Genomic DNA, 24,916 nt, shown 5'->3' on the forward strand with positions numbered 1-24,916 from the left:
GTCGGTATCCATTTTGATTAGATGTTCGGGAGTCTTATGGATTAGGGGTAGAAGCTGTTTTGAAGCCTCTTGGATCTAAACTTGGCGCTCCGGTACCGCTTGCCATGCGGTAGCAGAGAGAACAGTCTACGACTAGGGTGGCTGGAGTATTTGGTGCACTTTGAGATTAACATTGAGATTAAATCTACTAAGAATGAAAAAATACAAACATTTCCCACTCATGTCAATTCTATTCAAAAGCCAATGCAATATAAATGTAATACAAGACATTCAGGTAACTTGCACCTTCCCACCTGCCATAGCAGACACTGCCATAGCACTGCCATAGCAGTTTCAATTACAGTAGCTACTGTGGATCTCTCTACTCAAAAACATCCATACCACTCAACAAAACTATATTGGTCTGTTAAAATAGGACTAGTAAAGGCGCAGTGCACAACTTTTGTGAGGAGAAAAAGTGTAAATCATTTTCTTCATGATTCAGCACCCCTACTTCCCACGGCTAAGCTCAAGTATATGTGTTTTAGTAAAATTTTCAGTGGCAATTTTTCAAAGTAGACCTGCATATAGGTGTATGGTTTGTTAAACTTTGCAATCAATGGTTTTCCTTGGAATACATTTTAAAGTGAAAATGTGAGTCTCAGTGTCACTCTGTTACCATAGAATTGCCCAAATGTTTTTACATCCAGCAGGTCTATAATAATGAACATCAATCAATTCCCAGCTATGTCCAATAAGACTTGATGCAGTGTAAAAGTCAAATCTGTCACATCAGAATCCATTTACTCATTTGCAATAGTTGTTCATTATGGGTTTTAGTACTGCTGAAAAAAAGCGTCGCTATAGAGAAAGGAAGAAAGGCCAGATTGGAGAAAAGGCCTGGAAGATAAAGGATGCAGAGGAGCAAGGCCATGCAGTAATGTGGTTACACTCCCACGATAAAAATGGGCATACATTTTTTATAATCAGTGCCAATTCTTAATGCTTTACACAGGTATATATTTATAGGCATGTTAATGCTGTAATACAAAACTATCAAGTAATTGTTAATTTACACTGAGTACACCTTCCTAATATTAATTCTAAAGGAATATTCATTAACAGCTCAAATAAATAAACCAATTTAAAACCATACATTGCCTTTTATTTGTACATGTTTTAAATTATACAAGCATATCAAGTTTCAAAGTCCCACAATGCAGTTACATTGTGTAACTTGTCCCTGAGCTGGCAGATTAATTGTTCTTGCCTCGCTGCTTGCTGGAGGTACTGCATTTTGGTTCCAACCTTAGAAGTAACAACAAATAAAGTTGGAAGGTCTGTTAGCTAGCTAGCAATTGCTGTGGAAACACCAAAATTATTTGAAATAACAATTGAGGTATATATGTAATCTAACTCAACACTTAGATAACTACTACAAACTAATGGAAATTACAATAAATAAAGGTTAACTTATTAGTTTTTCACTGTCCAGAGGCACCACAAGTAAGCATTTTATTTGCAAACTCCATTACATGTACGCTTACTGCGCTACAGAAACACCGCTAACCAAATGGTGCATGCACACTGAATTAACGGTAACTACACTCAAAATCTAATTTTATGCATTGTTATTAACACAGAAAATCCAATGTTGTTTTTATATTAAAGTGTGATATAACTGGAGGGAAACCAGAAAAAAACGTGGAAAAATCCAAAACCTGGAAGAAAAAAAAAGAAATACTAATTTTAACCTTTTAAACACGTACCAACAAATGGGTGTGCTAAAACAGCGTACGCTAAAACCGGTGTGATTAGAATGCATATTTAGAACGTCCAGTTTCGATTGACTCTACAGTCAGCATTTACAAAGTTACGTCCACAATGTGACCAGTTTATTTTTGGATGCAATGTTCAGACACTCACAGAAGTAGCAACAGCACACAATCATCCAAACCGGAAAATGTAGGCTACATTAGTCCTAGTGCTAACTGAGGAAAGATTGACGTAACACAATCATCATATTTAGATAACTCTCAGCCGTCTGAAACCACAATATGAATTGGCTAATAGCAATTACTATTTATATTTCATCACATCTCACGTGAGCTCACCAATGATCAAAATAATTGAGGAAAACACTTTCTAAAAATCTAAGTATAATAATGGGTAGTTTGTGTGGGTCGCTGTGTTTGTATTTTGTTGTCAAAACAAAGATGATAAGAGGAGACAAGATGAGTTTGGTCTGTTTGCTGTATGCATGTTGAAGGGGGTTTGTCGTCTATGATCATTCAGTTCCCTTTATTCACTTCCGGGAAATGTACCCTTCACCTCATTATAACATCTTTGGTCTGACAGACGTTTACGTGACACCCAGAATGCATTGTATAATGTCAACAAACATGGTGCCACACAACTGTCAAATAGCGTAGCCTTGGCTCATTATAATCATTATAATCAGTACAACCTTCAAAATAGTATTTTACAAACATCACAGGTGGCCATTACAATCTATGCAATAATCAGAATGCATTATTTGTCAGCAGTACTTGAAAAGCTTTTGCTAAAAACATTTTTTTTAAAGACTACCACACTGGTTGTAACCAGTATGAACATTAATTTAAAAAAATCGCAGATCGGGGCCGTATCCACAAAGCGTCTCCGAGTAGAAAATTGGTTGTGCTTAGAATAACATTTTTACTCGTGTAATAATGAAAGTTATGCATGAAAGGCTTTTTAGTCATAAGAGTTCCACCTAGTCAACACATATTTAGGAGACCTCATGCTGTCCTATCAAGTAAAGAGTTACCAGCAGGTGTCTTGAAAGTCGAGTCAGTGGTTCCTGTGCTATATACAGGCAATTGAATTCATGTTTAGATATTTCCTCAGTACCTTAGTCTTCACACCCATTGACCTTTTGTCACATTTTGTTCTGTTACAGCCTGAATTTAATAAAATTGATTAAATTGAGATTTTGTGTCACTGGCCTACACACAATACCCCATGTTAATTTTGAATTATGTTTTTAGAAAGGGTTACAAATTAATTTAAAAATTAAAATGTCTTGAGTCAATAAGTATTCAACCCCTTTGTTATGGCAAGCCTAAATAAGTTCAGGAGTAAAAATGTCCTTCACAAGTCACATAATAAGTTGCATGGACTCTGTGTGCAATAATAGTGTTTAACATGATTTTTGAATGACTACTTCATCTCTATACTCCACACAAACCTGTAAGGTCCCTCAGTCAGGCACGAGTACTTCCTGTTCAAGTTTCTAACCATAGGAAGGGAGGAGCAAAGTTAATTTCTCATTATATTTGCTGAAGGGAGGGGGGGGCATGTTGGCATTTCGAAAAGTTTAGTATTTTTTTTATTTTATTGAACCTTTATTTAACTAGACAAGTCAGTTAAGAACAAATTCTTATTTACAATGACGGCCTACCAAAAGGCAAAAGGCCTTAAAAAAATAAAATAAATGCAGTATAAATATAGGACAACACACACATCACAGCAAGATGTTTTTTTTTTCTTTGTGCACAGACAACAGCACAAAGGGCAAGAAGGTAGAGACAACAATACATCACACAAAGCAGCCACAACTGTCACTAAGAGTGTCCATGATTGAGTCTTTTGAATGAAGAGACTGAGATAAAACTGTCCAGTTTGAGTGTTTGTTGCAGCTCGTTCCAGTCCCTAGCTGCAGAGAATTGAAAATAGGAACGACCCAGGGATGTGTGCGCTTTGGGGACCTTTAACAGAATGTGACTGGCAGAATGGTTGTTGTATGTGGAGGATGAGGGCTGCAGTAAATATCTCAGATAGGGGGGAGTGAGGCCTAAGAGTTTTATAAATAATCATCAACCAGTGGGTCTTGCAACGGGAATACAGAGATTACAGTTTTTTTTTTTGACCTTTATTTTACTAGGCAAGTCAGTTAAGAACAAATTCTTATTTACAATGACGGCCTAGGAACAGTGGGTTAACTGCCTGTTCAGGGGCAGAACGACAGATTTGTACCTTGTCAACGCTCTAACCACTAGGCTACCCTGCCGTCCCAGAGGAGTGCGTTGATGTGTCCTGTAAGGAGCATTGGTGGCAAATCTGATGGCCGAATGGTAAATAACATCTAGCCGCTCAAGAGCACCCTTGCCTGACGATCTATAAATGATGTCTCCGTAATCTAGCATGGGTAGGATGGTCATCTGAATCAGGTTTAGTTTGGCAGCTGGGGTGAAAGAGGAGTGATTACAATAGAGGAAACCAAGTCTAGATTTAACTTTAGCCTTCAGCTTTGATATGTGCTGAGAGAAGGACAGTGGTTTCCTAGTCATATTCCCAAGTACTTGTATGAGATGACTACCTCAAGCTCTAAACCCTCAGAGGTAGTAATAACACCTGTGGGAAGAGGGGCATTCTTCTTACCAAACCACATGACCTTTGTTTTGGAGGTGTTCAGAACAAGGTTAAGGGTAGAGAAGGCTTGTTGGGATTAGCAATAGCAGTGGTCCAATGTTTTTCCAGCGCAGGTACTACAGTCAATGTGTTGGTAGGACTTCGGTAGCGTTTTCCTCAGATTTGCTTTGTTAAAATCCCCAGCTACAATAAATGCAGCCGAAGGGATATGTGGTTTCCAGTTTGCAATAAAGTCCAGTGTAGTTCTTTGAGGTAATCTAGGTCGGGAAAACAAAAGGACTTGAGTTTCTGTATGTCATCACAGTCACACCATGTGTAGTTCATCATGAAACATACACCCTCGCCTTCTTTTTCCTGGAGAGTTCTTTATTCCTGTCTTCTTGATGTACTGAGAACCCAGCTAGCTGCATGGACGGGGACAGTATTTCCGAGAGCCATGTTTCCATGAAACAGAGGATGTTACAATCCCTGATGTCTCTCTGGAAGGAAATCCTCGCCCTGAGCTCATCTACTTTATTATCCAGAGACTGAACATTAGCGAGTAATATACTCCGAAGCAATGAATGGTGTGCACGCCTCCTGAGTCAGACTTGAAGCCCACTCCGAATACCTCTTCTCTGCCGGCTGTGTTTTGGAGCAGCCTCTGGGATTAGTTAAATTGAACAAAGGATCCAATTCGGGGAAGTCATATTCCTGGTCGTAGTGCTGGTGAGTTACCGCCGCTCTGATATCCAAAAGTTTTTTTTCTGGCTGTATGTAATAACACAAACAATATTCTGAGCTATTAATGTAAGCAATAACACACCAAAAAACGGCAATACTGCAATGTTGCTAACATCTTGTGCCATCTTGTTAACATGTAGACTATTTACCATTTAAAGGCCCAATGCAGTCAAAAATGTGATTTCCAATGTTTTTATATACATTTCCACACTATGAGGTTGGAATGAAACTGTGACATTGTGAAGATTATGATCATGCCCTTTTTAGTGTAAGAGCTGTTTGAAAATACTGTTTTGGTGAGATGGACTTTTGGCCTTACATGGTGACATGGTTTGTTTTATTGTCTCAAATTTCCTCAAATTGAAGTTGATTATACATGTAGATAGCTTTTAAAATGGCTGCATTTAGAACTTTAACACTATATTAATAATAGTAATATTCATTATATTGATCATTTCTCTCTATAGGCCCGACTGAAGGATGTTGGTGCTGACTTCAGGCTATCAATTAAAGGTAAACTGGATTAAATATCTGAGATGCACGAAGTAATGCCCTGCTGTGACATTGCTTTTTCAAAAGGATTGTACAGAGGAGAATTCGCAATTGCATTTCCTTGATTTCTTTCCTTTCCTCACCTTCTTCTCAAAACCCATTGGACGATGAAGAAAGTGGTCCCTCCCTTCTGACCTTCTCATCCAATGGGTTTTGAGATGGAATCGAGGAGAGGTGAATCAAAGAAATTCAATTGAGATTCTCCCAATGACATTCATAACTTCAAGAAGACATTGACAAACAGACACCCGTACATGATGGCCTATCCCTAATTATCTCTCTGTGCACCATCATTTTTCAAACTGTAGACACATACATGTACTGTTAGCTCTGTCCCAGTTCCAACACTACCAAGAGTATCTCAAGTATATGCAGACCACATTTGCCCTGCGATCCCAGGGCATAGTCAACCTGTGAAGGAGTTCCTTGATCGCAGGTAAAATTGTATGGCAGTTTTTTTTACACAAGTATGACATGCTTTAATATATTAGTTATAGTGTGTTGCCGAAATTGTGATAATACTGCTAAATACTGTCCTTTTGCGGTCTGTCATTTCCAAGTGTTAGCTGTATGCAGAGTTCTGCCGAATCAGGGACCAGAACTTGCCGAACTTCTTCTATGCTGCACTCGACTGTCACTTTTACCAACAGACTGCGTCCAAGACTGGAAGGATCGCTTACGCTTTGGGTGACATTCTGAGGTGTCATGATCTAGGATATGGGTAAGACGGAGGACTCCGATCTTTAGGGCACTGCACATAATGCTGGAATCAGATCTGGGTCTAATGAAAATTCCAACTACTTGTTGAACCTTGAAAGTATAATAACAGTATTTGAAAGGCAGCCAAGAGTTTGCCCTTTATTAACTATTCCGTTTGTTTCATTGTACCAGGCAAATGAAACCAAGCCCAGCATTTTTTGGGGCTAAATATACAAAGGTTTCTCTGGTGGATATTTTGTCCATTTTTAACATTGACATACTGTTGATTTACCAGCTTATGTGTCATACAATTGATTTATGATTATTTATCTTCTTAGGAACTACATGATGTTCTCCACTGTTCTCTGTGCTCGTCCTGTGTTGCTGCGTGAGGAAGTCTTAGGAGTTTTCAAAACACGCAAGGTAGGTTTCTTGTCATTTTGGTTAATATTGATTCTTGTGCCCATTCACAATTTACCCACCTGTAGTGATCTGAGAGGATTAGATAGGCGGGTATGGTGTTTTAACCAACCATTAGGTCAGGGTGGATATATTTTTAGTGTCTTCAGAAAGTATTCTCACCCCTTGACTTTTTCCACATTTTGTTGTGTTCAATGAAAAGCTGAAATGTCTTGAGGCAATAATTATTCAACCCCTTTTTTACCCCTAGATAAGTTCAGGAGTAAAAATGTGCTTAGCAAGTGTCACACTGTGCAATGATAGTGATTAACATGATTTTTGAATGACTACCTTATCTCTGTACCCCACACATACACTTATTTGTAAGGTCCCACCATGAATTTCATACACAAATTCAACCACAAAGACCAGGGATGCCTCGCAAAGAAGGGCAACTATTGGTAGATGATTGACTGGTCAATGGCGACTTTACAACAGTTGCAGAGTTTAGTGGCTGTGATAGAAAACTGAGGATGGATCAACAACATTGAAGTTCTCCACAATACTAACCTAAATTACAGAGTGAAAAGAAGAAAGCCTGTACCTAATACAAATATTCCAAAACATGCATCCTGTTTGCATTAAGGCACTAAAGTAAAACTGCAGAAAATGTGGCTAAATATTTTACTTGATGTCCTGAATACAAAGCATTATGTTTTGGGCAAATCCAACACAACACATCACTAAGTACCACTGTTAATTTTTCAAGCATGTTGGTGGCTGCATCATGATATGGGTATACTTGTCAATGGCAAGGACTTAGGGAGTTTTTTAGGATAAAAAAAACAGAATAGCACTAAACGCAGGCAAATTCCTAGAGGTAAACCTGGTTCAGTCTGTTTTCCAACAGACACTGGGACAGGACAATAACCTAAAACACAAGGCCAAATATACACAGTTTTTGTTTTTTACAAAGACAACATTGAATGTTCCTGAGTGGACAAGTTGACTTAAATTGGCTTGAAATTGAATGCAAGACATGAACATGGCTGTCTAGCTATGATCAATCACGATCTTGACAGAGCATGAAGAATTTTGAACAATCCAGGTGTGCAAAGCTCCTAGAGCAGTCCTGGGCAATTCCAGTCCTCGGGGGCCTGATTGGTGTCACATTTTTATCCCATCCCTAGCAATCACACCTGATTTAAACTAATTGCATTTTTAACTGAAGCTTATGATTTAGTTGATTATTGGAGTCAGGTGTGTTAGCTGGGGCAGGGGGAAAAGTGTGACACCAATCAGGCCCCTGAGGACTGGAGTTTCCCAGGACTGTCCTTAGAGACTTTCCCAGAAAGGCTCAAAGCTGTAATTGTCGCCAAAGGTACTTCTACAAAGTATTAATTAACCCATGGGTGTGAATACTAATGTAAATGAGATATTTCAGTATTTCGTTTTCAAAAATGTCTAAAGACAACTAAAGACACTTTGTCATTATGGGGTGTTGTGTAGATGGGTGAGGAAAGAAAATATTTGAATCAATTTTGAATTCTGCCTGTAACACAACAACATGTGGAATAAGTCAACGGGAGTGAATACTTTCTGAATATAACGTCTGTCTAGTATTCTCATCTCAAGTGCATTTGTGCATTTCAGGGGGAGGACTCCCGAGGAGCCAGATATTGTTGACACACCGGTATCCCTACTTACAATTGCCAGTGACAACACCAAAAATGTCATCTAAGTCCATTAGTGTCAAGAACTCCATTTTCCTGGAGAGTGAAGTTGTGGTGACCGACCTCCCCAGACTGGCTGACACTTAACTGGTAATGTTCGGTCTGATCTGTGCTCTACATCTCAGTTAGATTGTTACCCAGAAAGGATTAGATATTGATATGAAAATGGCTGCATTGGGCCTTTTTAAGTTACTGCAACTTAACAAGTTTAAGGCAATACTTTTTCCTTAAAGCATTTGAGTAGCAAGTTTTCATGTTCAAGTGAGCTTAATTCATTTGTGTATGTCAATTCACTCGCAAGGATTATGTTTCGAAACAGTATATTCAAGTAAAGTCAACATCATTTAATTAAGCTTCACTTCATGTATGTTACATTTACATTGTTTATTCAAGTAAGGTTAACAAGAACCGATATGACCGTGCATTTGTACATGTGTCTCCAGGCACATAGTCAGGTATGAATCTATAGTAATGTGTGCGTGAATCATACATATGTATTGTATATGGCTAAGCACTGTATGTGTACTACTGTATGGTACTCTGTTTCCACCCCTTTCAACCTGTCCTCCCCCCCATAGACATTGCATGTAGGCACAGATTGAGGATCAGGTTTTACTCTCAAAATCCTAACCTTTATTATGGAAAAAATGCCAAACTGACCTTGGATCAATGTCTAGTAGTGGTGCGCGGGTCAGCTGTTTGTTCACCCACTCCCACCTGCAATTGCTAATAACCCATACGCAACTGCCGACTATGTGATAAGGTGAAAATCTGAGGCTGGCACCCGAACCAAACCCACACAAATAGAACATTCACTGTAGGTTGCAGCCAAAATAAAAAAAAATCCCCTCATATATAGCCTTTGGTAAATATTGCATTTCAATTAACAGGTGTGCCTTGTTAAAAGTTAACGTGTTTGAGCCAATCAGTTGTGTAGGGGTAGGGGTGGTATACAGAAGATTGTCCTATTTGGTAAAAGACAGAGTCCATATTATGGCAAGAATAGCTCAAATAAGCAAAGAGAAACTGCAGTCCATAATTACTTCAAGACATGGTCAGTCAATCCAGAAAATTTGAAGAACTTTGAACGTTTCTACAAATGCAGTCACAAAAACCATCAAGTGCTATGATGAAATTGGGTCTCATGAGGAAAGGAAGACACAGAGTTACCTCTCCTGCAAAGCACAAGTTCTTTACAGTTACCAGCAAAACAGATTGCAGCCCAAATAAATGCTTCACAGAGTTCAAGTAACAGACACATTTCAACAACAACTGTTCAGTGGAGACTGCGTGAACCAGGGCTTCATTTATTTATTTTTAATTTATTTAACTAGGCAAGTCAGTTAAGAACACATTCTTATTTTCAATGACGGCCTAGGAACAGTGGGTTAACTGCCTATTCAGGGGCAGATGACAGATTTGTACCTTGTCAGCTCGGGGGTTTGAACTTGCAACCTTCCGGTTACTAGTCCAACACTAACCACTAGGCTACCCTGCCACATGATCGAATTACAGCGAAGAAACCACTACTAAAGGACACCAATAATAAGAAGAGACTGGCTCGGGCCAAGAAACACGAACAATGGACATTAGTCCGATGGAAATCTGTCCTTTGGTCTGATGAGTCCAGATATGAGATTTTTGGTTCCAACCGGCCTCAAGTAACTATGTTTAATTGATACTCGATTAAATTAATAATGTAACAATTGGGAATTTGGGGCGCCACGGGAAAACTTATTTAACGAGTTCTCTCCCGACTTAAGCTCAAAAGATATACAGATATCTCTTACATCAATAACAGTCAATTACTTACTTACTTTATTTTTTTGTGCAGACTTCGTAAATCTGCACCAACCTCAGTCTCACTCACTGATCATTCCATACCACACAAATTGATTTGATTATTTATTTACTAACAAACTAAATGATAACCTAGGATACATCCACACACAGTATAGGTTATTGATTAGAAACTTAATACGATGACAACAGGTCCCTAGTGGACTAACACAATATGACGCTTGTTACACAAGATGGAGAGCTGGAGATAGAGAGAGAAAGCGAGAAAGAGAAGCAACACGTGCATACATTTGGAAAGTATGTTTATGATAGCCCTAATACCTTGCCCCGAACTGTCGCTATATTTGCGATATTTGATACACAACGTAAAGAATGTAAACCTGATATACACAGTGTAAAAGCCCTTCAAGTTACAATGTTTTCATTATAACGTCTTTATAATAGTTTTAATGACATCACAAAATAGACATACATTTTCTTTCATCAACCCCAACATTCGGATGTTATAATATATTGTCCCATTGTTTGATGTTGAAGTGTTGGGTGGCGAGAGTCTCGGTAACAATGGGATTTTTACCTTCTCAATACTGCAGGGCAAGAGCGAGAGTTCTCTAAATTTACGACCGCCTTTAAGTCATTAAACCGTGTGTGAGAGAGGGGAGTCTGGCTATCTGTCAGCCATTGCCAGTTGATCTGGCACCTTTGATCATCACCTAGGAGAGAGAGTCATGACAGTTGTAACCCCCATATATATATATATATATATATATAACATTTTATCGGTTGCAATAATTTTTTATAATTTAAATAAAAAAACTTTTGAATCAGGTGTCGTTTTGTGTTTCAGTTCATAAACCATGTGCCATGGAATCGGTACATCAAAAATCTCTTCCCAACTATTTTGCTACCTGTATGGCGCAACTGTAATTGTTTGGTCCTTAAATCCAACTGGTATACTTCTTTTCTAATTATAATTTTCTCTAACCAATTTTGGTCTTTAATGCAGGGCTTCTTCTTCCACTGGCATCCTCCGTTTTTGCAGTAATGCTGAAATCAGTTGGTTGTAATTTTGGATAGAGCAGACCTTTCCATATATTTTTGTTAATTGCATATGTGACATAACTTTACCAGTCCTATTTAGGATTTATTTTATAAAGATTATACTGTTTTTATTTGTATTTCTCCCGAAATATATATATTAGTTCAGTTTTTTCAAGTGGATTAAATTTGAAATTACAACCAGCCTTCTATGGCTTGTTTTAAAAATAGCGACATTTTGAAGATTATTTCATTTTCAAATAGCAGAAAGTGAAAGGTTGTAATCTGAATAATGGGAAAAAGGCCATTTTTGAACAAGGGTTGAGCCATTCTTACTAATCTGCTAGAGAACCAGTTAGGATTTAAGTATAGCTGTTGTATGACTGAAGCCTTTAGTGAGAGCTCCAGTGCTTTAATATTCAGCTTCACCTGAAATGTTTTTACAACAGTTTTGAAGGAGTTCCCACATATGGTGAGCACTTAGCTGCTTTTCGGTCCAACTCATCCCAAACCATCTCAATTGGGTTGAGATTGAGTGATTATGAAATCCAGGTCATCTGATGCAGCACTCCATCACTCTCCGTCTTGGTCAAATAGCCCTTAAACATCCTGGAGGTTTGTCAATCAATCAAATGTATATATAAATACCTTTTTACATCAGCAGATGTCACAAAGTGCTATACAGAAACCAGGCCTAAAACAGCAAACAGTAAGCAATGCAGATGTAGAAGCACGTTGGGTCATTGTCCTGTTGAAAAACAAATGATAGTCCCACTATTCGCAAACCAGATGGGATGGCGTATCGCTGAAGAATGCTGTGGTAGCCATGCTGGTTAAGTGTGGCTTGAATTCTAATTAAATCACTGACAGTGTCACCAGAAAAGCACCATCACACATCCTCCATGCTTCACGGTGGGAACCACACATGCGGAGATCATCCATTCACCTACTCTGCGTCTCACAAAGACACGGCGGTTGCATCCCCCAAAAAAATATTTGGACTCATCAGACCAAAGAACAGATTTCCATAGGTCTAATGTCCATTGCTTGTGTTTATTGGCTAAAGCAAGTCTCTTCTTATTATTTGTGTCATTTAGTTGTTTTCATTGCAGCAATTCGACCATGAAGACTTGATTCACACAGTCTCCTCTGAACAGGTGACGTTGAGATGTGTCTGTTACTTGAATTCTGTGAAGCATTTATTTTGGCAGCAATGTTTGAGGCTGGTAACTCAAATGAATGTACCCTCTACAAGAGCGGTAACTCTGGGTCTTCCTTTCCAGTTGCAGTCCTCATGAGAGGACCGCCACATTACACAACACTGCTATCATCCTTTTTTTACCACTTCACCAAATCTTTCCCAAACATTACTGTTCTGGCTCTTCCTTCTCTTTATTATCAACTGTCCAGCTTTTCTCTTATTGAATTAAACTATGACATTGTCTTTTTTGCCTCAGTGGATCTACATGAACTTTTTCTGCCAGTTCCTTAAAGCATTTGATTAGTGTATAGACTATTTGGCGTGTACAGTTAGGCCGTAAAGCTTACACTTACGCAGTAATGACAGCCTAAAAATAATGAATATATTGTCTTCTCTTTACTATACCAGTCCTTTATGCACACAATATTTCATGACTCTAAACCCACCCGCCTCTCTTGATATAACCGAAGGAACTGCAGGTTATGATTCAACTGCGCATCAATAGTGTCTAGGGGCAATTATCCTCTGTTGTGTAGTGGAGGTATCCCCTGGAGGTCAAAGATAGTCATTCCTAGTTGCCCTTATGCCCAAATATCTAGGACAAAAAAAAATTCTCCTCAAATTACATTTACCATTGGGCCACAACACACCAAACTGTTCTTAGATAAATGTTTAGAGGCATCTCCTTTGTGTTGTGCAATGGTATCCCCTGGAGGCTCAGGCAGCCATTTAACTTAGGTACGTTTAATTTCATGGAGGCCGATTAGATCTCACAGGCAGCAAATGGGAATTTTAGAGCTGGGTGAGCCTCAGTGTCTTGAGCCTGCAGAGTGTTCAATAGACAGGGATTCAATTAAAGCTGATACACGCACGTGCGCAGTGAGGCAGGCATGCACACTGATGCCCACCCCACCGCACGCATATTATCACACACTCGTCATCTCTTTTTCCCATAACATCTTTCCGCTTAGTATGTTCTTACTGAGTGCTGTTCGGGCAATTTAAAGTATTGATTGGGGATTGTTTTGTGGAGGAATGTAACTGATTTTCTGGGTCATTTGTGATGTTATATATGTGCTTACCATGACTGTGTTTTTGTATTTTAATATATACAGTGCCTTCAGAAAGTATTTACACCCCTTGACTTTTACCACATTTTATTACGTTACATCCTTATTCTAAAATTGATTAAATCGTTTTTTTCCTTCATCCATCTACACACAATACCCCATAATGACAAAGCTAAAACAGTTTTTAAATATTTGTTAATTTATTAAAAATGAAAAACAGAATGTTACATTTACATAAGTATTCAGACCCTTTACTCAGTACTTTGTTGAAGCACCTTTGGCAGCAATTACAACCATGAGTCTTCTTGGGTATGACTCTACAAGCTTTGCACGCCTGTATTTGGGGAGTTTCTCCCATTCTTCTCTGCAGATCCTCTCAAGCTTTGTCAGGTTGGATGGCGAGCGTTACTGCACAGCTATGTTCAGGTTTCTCCAGAGAGGTTCAATCAGGTTTAAGTCTGGGCTCTTGCTGGGCTGCTCAAGGTCTTTCAGAGACTTGTCCCGAAGCTGTATACTGTATATCAAATAAAATAAAATGTATTTATATAGCCCTTCGTACATCAGCTGATATCTCAAAGTGCTGTACAGAAACCCAGCCCAAAACCCCAAACAGCAAGCAATGCAGGTGTAGCACCGTGGCTAGGAAAAACTCCCTAGAAAGGCCAAAACCTAGGAAGAAACCTAGAGAGGATCCAGGCTATGAGGGGTGGCCAGTCCTCTTCTGGCTGTGCCGGGTGGAGATTATAACAGAACATGGCCAAGATGTTCAAACGTTCATAAATGACCAGCATGGTCAAAAAATAATAATCACAGTAGTTGTCGAGGGTGCAGCAAGTCAGCACCTCAGGAGTATATGTCAGTTGGCTTTTCATAGCCGATCATTAAGAGTATCTCTACCGCTCCTGCTGTCTCTAGAGAGTTGAAAACAGCAGGTTTGGGACAGGTAGCACGTCCGGTGAACAGGTCAGGGTTCCATAGCCGCAGACAGAACAGTTGAAACTGGAGCAGCAGCACGGCCAGGTGGACTGGGGACAGCAAGGAGTCATCATGCCAGGTAGTCCTGAGGCATGGTCCTAGGGCTCAGGTCCTCCGAGAGAAAGAAAGAAAGAAAGAGAGAGAATTAGAGAGAGCATACTTAAATTCACACAGGACACCGGATAGGACAGGAGAAGTACTCCAGATATAACAAACTGACCCTAGCCCACTGACACAAACTACTGCAGCATAAATACTGGAGGCTGAGACAGGAAGGGTCAGGAGACACTGTTGCCCCATCCGATGATGCCCCCGGAAAGGGCCAAACAGGAAGGATATAACCCCACCCACTTTGCCAAAGCACAGCCCCCACACCACTAGAGGGATATCTTCAACCACCAACTTACCATCCTGAGACAAGGCCGAGTTCAGCCCACAAAGATCTTTGTAGGTTAGCAGTAATAGCTTTAAATCAGCCCTTGCCTTAACAGGAAGCCAGTGTAGGGAGGCGAGCACTGGAGTAATATGATCAATATTTTTGGTTCTGGTCAGGATTCTAGCAGCCGTATTTAGCATTAACTGAAGTTGATTTAGTGATTTATCCGGATAGCCGGATTAATTTTTCTGCATCATTTTTGGACAGACAAACATTTGATTTTTGCAATGTTACGTAGATGGAAAAAAGCTGTCCTTGAAACAGTCTTAACGCCGAGTAACGCAGAGGTCCTTCACAGTTTTATTTGCGACGTCTGTACAACATCAAGATTAATTGTCAGTTTCAACAGAAGATCTCTTTGTTTCTTGGGACCTAAAACAAGCACCTCTGTTTTGTCTGAGTTTAAAAGTAGAAAGTTTGCAGCCATCCACTTCCTTATGTCTGAAACACAGGCTTCGAGCGAGGTGAATTTTGGGGCTTCACCATGTTTCATTGAAATGTACAGCTGTGTTTAATCCGCATAGCAGTGAAAGTTAACATTATGTTTTCGAATAACATCCCCAAGAGGTAAAATATATAGTGAAAACAATAGTGGTCCTAAAACGGAACCTTGAGGAACACCGACATTTACAGTTGATTTGTCAGAGGACAAACCATTCACAGAGACAAACTGATATCTTCCCGACAGATAAGATCTAAACCAGGCCAGAACTTGTCCATGTAGACCAATTTGGGTTTCCAATCTCTCCAAAAGAATGTGGTGATCGACGGTATCAAAGCAGCACTAAGGTCTAGGAGCACGAGGACAGATGCAGAGCCTCGGTCTGACGCCATTAAAAGGTCATTTACCACCTTCGCAAGTGCGCAGTCGCAGTGCTATGATGGCGACTAAAACCAGACTGAAGCATTTCGTATATATTGTTTGTCTTCAGGTAGGCAGTGAGTTGCTGCGCAACAGCTTTTTCTAAAGTTTTTGAGAGGAATGGAAGATTCGATATAGGCCGATTCGTTTTTTATATTTTCTGGGTCAAGGTTTGGCTTTTTACATTTACATTTACATTTAAGTCATTTAGCAGACGCTCTTATCCAGAGCGACTTACAAATTGGTGCATTCACCTTATGACATCCAGTGGAACAGCCACTTTACAATAGTGCATCTAAATCTTTTAAGGAGGGGGGGGGGGTGAGAATGATTACTTTATCCTATCCTAGGTATTCCTTAAAGAGGTGGGGTTTCAGGTGTCTCCGGAAGGTGGTGATTGACTCCGCTGTCCTGGCGTCGTGAGGGAGTGTGTTCCACCATTGGGGAGCCAGAGCAGCGAACAGTTTTGACTGGGCTGAGCGGGAACTGTACTTCCTCAGTGGTAGGGAGGCGAGCAGGCCAGAATGAACGAGTGCCCTTGTTTGGGTGTAGGGCCTGATCAGAGCCTGGAGGTACTGAGGTGCCGTTCCCCTCACAGCTCCGTAGGCAAGCACCATGGTCTTGTAGCGGATGCGAGCTTCAACTGGAAGCCAGTGGAGAGAGCGGAGGAGCGGGCTGACGTGAGAGAACTTGGGAAGGTTGAACACCAGACGAGCTGCGGCGTTCTGGATGAGTTGTAGGGGTTTAATGGCACAGGCAGGGAGCCCAGCCGGCAGGGAGCCCAGCCAACAGCGAGTTGCAGTAATCCAGACGGGAGATGACAAGTGCCTGGATTAGGACCTGCGCCGCTTCCTGTGTGAGGCAGGGTCGTACTCTGCGGATGTTGTAGAGCATGAACCTACAGGAACGGGACACCGCCTTGATGTTAGTTGAGAACGACAGGGTGTTGTCCAGGATCACGCCAAGGTTCTTAGCGCTCTGGGAGGAGGACACAATGGAGTTGTCAACCGTGATGGCGAGATCATGGAACGGGCAGTCCTTCCCGGGAGGAAGAGCAGCTCCGTCTTGCCGAGGTTCAGCTTGAGGTGGTGATCCGTCATCCACACTGATATGTCTGCCAGACATGCAGAGATGCGATTCGCCACCTGGTCATCAGAAGGGGAAAGGAGAAGATTAATTGTGTGTCGTCTGCATAGCAATGATAGGAGAGACCATGTGAGGTTATGACAGAGCCAAGTGACTTGGTGTATAGCGAGAATAGGAGAGGGCCTAGAACAGAGCCCTGGGGACACCAGTGGTGAGAGCGCGTGGTGAGGAGACAGATTCTCGCCACGCCACCTGGTAGGAGCGACCTGTCAGGTAGGACGCAATCCAAGCGTGGGCCCCGCCGGAGATGCCCAACTCGGAGAGGGTGGAGAGGAGGATCTGATGGTTCACAGTATCGAAAACAGCCGATAGGTCTAGAAGGATGAGAGCAGAGGAGAGAGAGTTAGCTTTAGCAGTACGGAGCGCCTCCGTGATACAGAGAAGAGCAGTCTCAGTTGAATGACTAGTCTTGAAACCTGACTGATTTAGATCAAGAAGGTCATTCTGAGAGAGATAGCGGGAGAGCTGGCCAAGGACGGCACGTTCAAGAGTTTTGGAGAGAAAGAAAGAAGGGATACTGGTCTGTAGTTGTTTACATCGGAGGGATCGAGTGTAGGTTTTTTCAGAAGGGGTGCAACTCTCGCTCTCTTGAAGACGGAAGGGACGTAGCCAGCGGTCAGGGATGAGTTGATGAGCGAGGTGAGGTAAGGGAGAAGGTCTCCGGAAATGGTCTGGAGAAGAGGGAGGGATAGGGTCGAGCGGGCAGGTTGTTGGGCGGCCGGCCGTCAAAGACGTCATTTCATCTGGAGAGAGAGGGGAGAAAGAGGTCAGAGCACAGGGTAGGGCAGTGTGAGCAGAACCAGCGGTGTCGTTTGACTTAGCAAACAAGGATCGGATGTCGTCGACCTTCTTTTCAAAATGGTTGACGAAGTCATCTGCAGAGAGGGAGGAGGGGGGGATTCAGGAGGGAGGAGAAGGTGGCAAAGAGCTTCCTAGGGTTAGAGGCAGATGCTTGGAATTTAGAGTGGTAGAAAGTGGCTTTAGCAGCAGAGACAGAGGAGGAAAATGTAGAGAGGAGGGAGCGAAAGGATGCCAGGTCCGCAGGGAGGCGAGTTTTCCTCCATTTCCGCTCGGCTGCCCGGAGCCTTTTTCAAGAGAGGTTTTATTCCTGCCACTTTTAGTGAGTTTGGGACACATCTGGTGGATAGAGAGCCGTTTATTATGTTCAACATAGGAGGGCCAAGCACAGGAAGCAGCTCTTTCAGTAGTTTAGTTGGAATAGGGTCCAGTATGCAGCTTGAAGGTTTAGAGGCCATGATTATTTTCATCATTGTGTCAAGAGATATAGTACTAAAACACTTGAGCGTCTCTCTTGATCCTAGGTCCTGGCAGAGTTATGCAGACTCAGGACAACTGAGCTTTGGAGGAATACGCAGATTTAAAGAAGAGTCCGTAATTTGCTTTCTAATGATCATGATCTTTTCCTCAAAGAGGTTCATGGATGTATTACTGCTGAAATGAAAGCCATCCTCACTTGGGGAATGCTGCTTTTTAGTTAGATATGCCACAGTATCAAAAATAAATTTAGGATTGTTCTTATTTTCCTCAATTAAGTTGGTAAAATAGGATGATCGAGCAGTAGTGAGGGCTCTTCGGTACGGCCTTTCCAAAGCTAGTCGGAAGACGTCCAGTTTGGTGTGGCGCCATTTCCGTTCCAATTTTCTGGAAGCTCGGAGCTCGGGAATCTTCTGTATACCAGGGAGCTAGTTTCCTATTACAAATGTTTTTAGGTTTTAGGGGTGCAACTGCATCTGTATTGCGCAAGGTTAAATTGAGTTCCTCAATTGTTGCGACTGTAGGGGCAGTGTTTTCATTTTTGGAGAAAAAAACGTTCCCGTTTTAAATGGGATATTTTGTCAGGACAAGATGCTAGAATATGCATATAATTGACAGCTTTGGATAGGAAACACGCTAACGTTTCCAAAACTGTAAAAGTATTGTCTGTGAGTATAACAGAACTGATGTTGCAGGCGAAAGCCTGAGAGATATCCAATCCGGAAGTGCTCCATATTTTGAAAGTGCTGCGTTCCAATGAGTCCCTATTGAGCTGTGAATGCCCTATCAACCAGCTTACGCTTTCTACGTATTCCCCAAGGTGTCTACAGCATTGTGACATAGTTTTACGCATTTATGTTGAAGAATAGCCGTAGGCGGCTACATTGCGTAAGTGGTCACATGATGGCTCCCAGGGTGACTCGCGTAAAATACAGAGGTAGCCATTACTCCAATCGGTCCTACTGAAAACGAATTGTCCCGACGGTTATATTATCGAATAGATATTAGAAAACCACCTTGAGGGTTGATTATAAACAACATTTGCCATGTTTCTGTCGATATTATGGAGCTAATTTGGAATATTTTTTGCCGTTTTCCTGACTGCAATTTCCGGGCGATTTCTCAGCCAAACGTGAAGAACAAACGGAGCTATTTCGCCTACAAAAATCATCTTTGGGGAAAAAAATGAACTTTGGCTATCTACCTGGGAGTCTCGTGAGTGAAAACATCCGAAGTTCATCAAAGGTAAACAATTTAATTTGATTGCTTTTCTGAATTTCGTGACAAGCAAGCAAGGTGCTAGCAAGGTATAATGCTATGCTAGTCTATGGTAAACTTACACAAATGCTTGTCTAGCTTTGGCTGTAAAGCATATTTTGAAAATCTGTGATGACAGGGTGATTAACAATAGTCTAAGCTGTGTTCCAATATATTTCACTTGTGATTTTCATGAATAGGAAGATTTTCTAGGAAGATTTATGTCCGTTGCGTTATGCTAATTCGTGTCCGGACCCGGGATGGGGAGTCACAGGAAGTTGATTTTTGTCCTGACGTCCTTGGGTAGGCAGAGGGAGTCTGGAAGGGCATCAAGGAATCTTTGTGTTGTCTGAGAATTTATAGCACGACTTTTGATGCTCCTTGGTTGGGGTCTGAGTAGATTATTTGTTGCGAATCTAAACGTAATAAATGGCTACAGCTGTAGCCATGAAGTGCTTTGAAAGGCTGGTGATGGCTCACATCAGCACCATCATCCCAGAAATCCTAGACCCACTCCAATTTAGATACCACCCCAACAGATCCACGGATGATGCAGTCTCTACTGCACTCCACACGGCCCTTTCCCACCTGGACAAAAGGAACACCTATGTGAGAATGCTATTCATTGACTACAGCTCAGCGTTCAACACCTTCGTGCCCTCAAAGCTCATCAATAAGCTAAGGACCCTGGGACTGAACACCTTCCTCTGCAACTGGTTCTTGGACTTCCGGACGGTCCGCCCCCAGGTGGTAAGTCTAGGTATAATCACATCCGCCATGCTGATCCTCAACACAGGAGCCCCTCAGGGGTGCATGCTCAGCCCCCTCCTGTACTCCCTGTTCACTCATGACTGCACGGCCAGGCAGGACTCCAACACCATCATTCAATTTCCTGATGGCACAACAGTGGTAGGCCTGATCACTGACAACAACGCAAAAGCCTATAGGGAGGAGGTCAGAGACGTGGCTCTGTGGTGCCAGGACAACAACCTCTCCCTCAACGTGATCAAGACAAAGGAGATAATTGTGGACTTCAGGAAAAAGAGGACCGAGCATGCCCCCATTCTCATCAACTTCTCATCGAAGTCTAGGTCCAAGAGGCTTCTAAACAGCTTCTACCCCCAAGCCGTAAGACTCCTGAACATCTAGTCAAATGGCTACCCAGACTATTCACATTGCCCCCCCCTCCCCTCTCCACACCTCTTCCACTCTCTGTTGTCATCTGTGCACAGCCATTTTAATTAACTCTACCTCATGTACATACCACCTCAACTAACCGGTGTCCATGCACAATGACTCTCTACCGGCACCCCCCTATATATATAGTTATTTTTTTACTGCTCCTTTTAATTACTTGTTACTTTTATCTCTTATTCTTATCCATATTTTTTTAAACTGCTCTGTCGGTTAGGGGCTCGTAAGTAAGCATTTCACTGTAAGGTCGACACCTGTTCTATTTGGCGCATGTGACGAATAAGGTCTTCCCTGTTAAAAAATTTATTAATTAAAAATACCTTTCACAAAGGGCCTCTCTCTCATGGCACAATAGGGACTGTGAAATTACACACAAACAAACACAGACACACTCTATCACGCTAACACACACAATCTACACACAGTATTTTTTTATGGTAGTATTTGTATATCGTTGTATTTCAAATTTGTGTTTTGTTACTTGTCATGTGTTGTGTTTTTTTGTGGATCCCAGGAAGAGTAGCTGCTGTTTCTGCAAAATCTAATGGGGAGAAAAATAAACAAATAAATACAAATATCAGCTATCGGCCCTTGAGTATCTGCGCAGCCAATGTAGCACTATGTAGCACTAGCCTCATGTCAAACGGTTGCAAGTCTGTACCACTTACATGGTTAGCTGTCCTCAAGGAACCTCTGGCTGGACTGCATTTTGTTAATGCTGCTTATAATTTATCTTAAGCACACTTTAATAATGACACACGACATGTAGACATATTGAAAGTGTTCATTAATTTACTGTTTGGCAAAACAATGTCCATATACAGGCTACAGCACTTTAGTAACATGGCACCATACTGTATGGCTGCGTCTTGCAAGTCTCTCGTATATGCAATATTCTCTGCTTTTCTGAAACATCGTTTTCGGACAACATACCCACCCCCTCAGGACTGCTTTGCTAGTGTTGACTGGAATATGTTCTGGTACTCCGCCGATAGCGTCGATGAGCTAACCACCTCCGTCACCGGCTTCATTAGGAAATGCTTTGCCGACGTTGTCCCCACAGTGAATGTTCGCTGCTTCCCCAATCAAAAGCTCTGGATTAACACTAAGGTTGGCACTAAGCTAAAGGACACAGGGCTATCACAGCCAGCTCCAAGCCTACAGCTGAGGACTAGTTTTATAAGTCGTAAGGGATTTTTATTTTTAATTGAACTTTTATTTAGCAAGACAAGTCGGTTAAGAACAAATTCTTATTTACAATGACGGCCTAGAAACAGTGGGTTAACTGCCTTGTCAGCTCGGGATTCAATTTTAGCAACCTTTCAGTTACTGGCTCAACGCTCTAACCGCTTACTTGGAGGTTCCTTCTTGAAAATGCAACAAGAATGACAAATAATAAAAGGGGTGGGGGTGTATAAACTGAGAAGTATAATAAGAGTCTGGTAGCAGCAGTTGTGTGTGTGTGTGTGGCATGAATGTACAGTTGAAGTCTGAAGTTTACATACACCTTAGCCAAATACATTTAAACTCAGAATTTCACAATTCCTTACATTTAGTCCTAGTAAAAATTCCCTGTCTTAGGTCAGATAGGATCAACACTTTATTTTAAGAATGTGAAATGTCATAATAATGGGAGAGAGAATTATCTATATCAGCTTTTATTTCTTTCATCACATTCCCATTGGGTCAGAAGTTCACATACACTCAATTAGTATTTGATAGCATTGCCTTGAAATGGTTTAACTTGGGTGAAATGTTTCGGGTAGCCTTCCAAAAGCTTCCCACAATACGTTTGGTGAATTTTGTACAGTAGATGCTTTTATACCTGTTTCCTCCAGAATCTTCACAAGGTCCTTTGCTGTTGTTCTGGGATTGATTTGCACTTTTAGCACCAAAGAACGTTCATCTCTGGGAGACAGAAAGCGTCTCCTTCCTGAGCGGTATGACAGCTGTGTGTTCCCATGGTGTTTATACTTGCGTACTATTGTTTGTACAGATGAACGTGGTACCTGCAGGCATTTGGAAATTGCTCCCAAGGATGAATCAGACTTGTGGATTTCTACAATTTTTTTCTGAGGTCTTGGCTAATTTCTTTAGATTTCCCCATGATGTCAAGCAAAGAGACACTGAGTTTGAAGGTAGGCCTTGAAATACATCCACAGGTACACCTCTAATTTACTCAAATTATGTAAATTAGCCTATCTGTAGCTTCTAAAGCCATGACCTAATTTTCTGGAATTGTCCAAGCTGTTTAAAGGCACAGTCAACTTAGTGTATGTCAACTTCTGACCCACTGGAATTGTGATACAGTGAATTATAAGTTAAATAATCTGTCTGTAAACAATTGTTGGAAAAATGACATGCACAAAGTAGATGTCCTATCCGACTTGCCAAAACTATAGTTCAAGACATTTTGTGAGTTGTTGAAAAATGAGTTTTAATCACTCTAACCGAAGTGTATGTAAACCTCCGACTTCAACTGTATATATGTGTGTGTGTGTCTTTGTGGATGTGTGCTAATCTGAGGTGGTCAGTCCAGTTCAAGTTTTCAGCAGTCTGATGGCTTGTAGATACCTACAGGCTCAGAGACAATTTGTATCAAACCTCATGCTCTAATACCATCTGCCCGACGGTAAGGGAGAGAACAGCTCATTGCTATGGTGTGTGGGGTCCTTGATGATGCTGCATCTATTCCTCGGGCACCCATTCGAGTAGATGTCCTTGATTGGTGGGAGCATGGTCTGAATTTCTTCAGCTTCCTTAGGATGCTTTTGTGCCCTTTTGACAAGTGTGGTGGTGTTGTTGATCCATGACAAGTCCTCTGATGTGGATGCCAGGGAACCTAAAACTCATGACTCTCTCTACTGTGATTAGAGATGTGCCGGCATGCTGGGCTTTATGTGGGCCGTGACCAGCCTCTGAAAAGCGCTTCATGATGCCCGAGGTTAGCGGGACAGGGCGATAGTCATTTGGGCATGTCACCTTGTTTTTCTTGGGAACTGGGATGAGGCAGGTCTTCTTAACCTACCTGGTACAAGTGGGACAGTAGTGTCCCACCTCGACAACAGCCAGTGAAATTGCAGGGCGCCAAATTCAAAACAACAGAATTCCCATAATTAAAATTCCTCAAACATACAAGTATTATACACCATTTTAAAGATAAACCAGTGTCCGATTTCAAAAAGGCTTTACTGCGAAAGCACACCATGCGATTATGATAGGTCAGCGCCTAGTCACAGAAAACCATACAGCCATTTTTCTACCAAGGAGAGGTGTCACAAAAGTCAGAAATAGAGTTAAGATTAATCACTTACCTTCATCTGATGGCACTCCCAGGTCTCCATGTTAGACAACAAATATTCATTTTGTTCTATAAAGTCCATAATTTATGTCCAAATACCTCCTTTTTGTTTGCGCGTTTAGTATAGTAATCCAAAATGCAGAAGGCGCGAGCACAAAGTCTAGACGAAAAGTCAAAAAAGTTATATTACAGTTTGTAGAAACATGTCAAACGATGTATAGAATCAATCTTTAGGATGTTTTTATCATAAATCTTCAATAATATTCCAACCGGACAATTCCTTTGTCTTTAGAAATGAAAAGGAACGGAGCTCGTGCTCATGGCCGCGCACGTGAGTAAACTAAAGGCTATCAACCAGATCACCAGCTCTTATTCGCTCCCCCTTCATAGTAGAAGCCTGAAACACAGTTCTAAAGACTGTTGACATCTAGTGGAAGCCGTAGGAAGTGCAATCTGACCCCATAGACACAGTATTGGATAGGCAATCACTTGAAAAACTACAAACCTTAGATTTCCCACTTTCTGGTTGGATTTTTCTCAGGTTTTCACCTGACATATGAGTTCTGTTATACTCACAGACATCATTCAAACAGTTTTATAAACTTCAGAGTGTTTTCTATCCAATAATAATATGCATATCTTCGCTTCTGGGCCTGAATAGCAGGCCATTAACTCTGGGCACGCTTTTCATCGGGACGTGAAAATACTGACCCCTGCACCAGTGAGGTTAAAGCAGGTGTGGACTACAGTCTGGGACAGGGACAGGTTGAATATGTCCAAGAAGACACCCACCAGCTGGTCAGCACAGACTCAGGGATGCCATCTGGGCCGGTGGCTATGAGAGTATTCAGTCTTTTTTGAGA

At 41.4% G+C, this 24,916-nt stretch overlaps 1 protein-coding gene and 1 long non-coding RNA gene across 6 annotated transcripts in view; both read left to right on the plus strand.

Moving 5' to 3' along the window:
* Window positions 1-24,916, plus strand: part of brsk2a (BR serine/threonine kinase 2a) — a 433,387-nt gene that overhangs the window by 19,880 nt on the left and 388,591 nt on the right. The gene's annotated exons all lie outside the window — the stretch shown is intronic.
* LOC118396276 (uncharacterized) lies at window positions 5,887-8,662 on the plus strand. The gene is made up of 3 exons (XR_004828165.2): window positions 5,887-6,388; window positions 6,705-6,789; window positions 8,419-8,662. It is a non-coding gene; the product is annotated as an uncharacterized LOC118396276 (long non-coding RNA).

Source organism: Oncorhynchus keta, chromosome 17 (assembly GCF_023373465.1).
Source record: "Oncorhynchus keta strain PuntledgeMale-10-30-2019 chromosome 17, Oket_V2, whole genome shotgun sequence".
NCBI classification, from domain to species: Eukaryota; Metazoa; Chordata; class Actinopteri; order Salmoniformes; family Salmonidae; genus Oncorhynchus; species Oncorhynchus keta.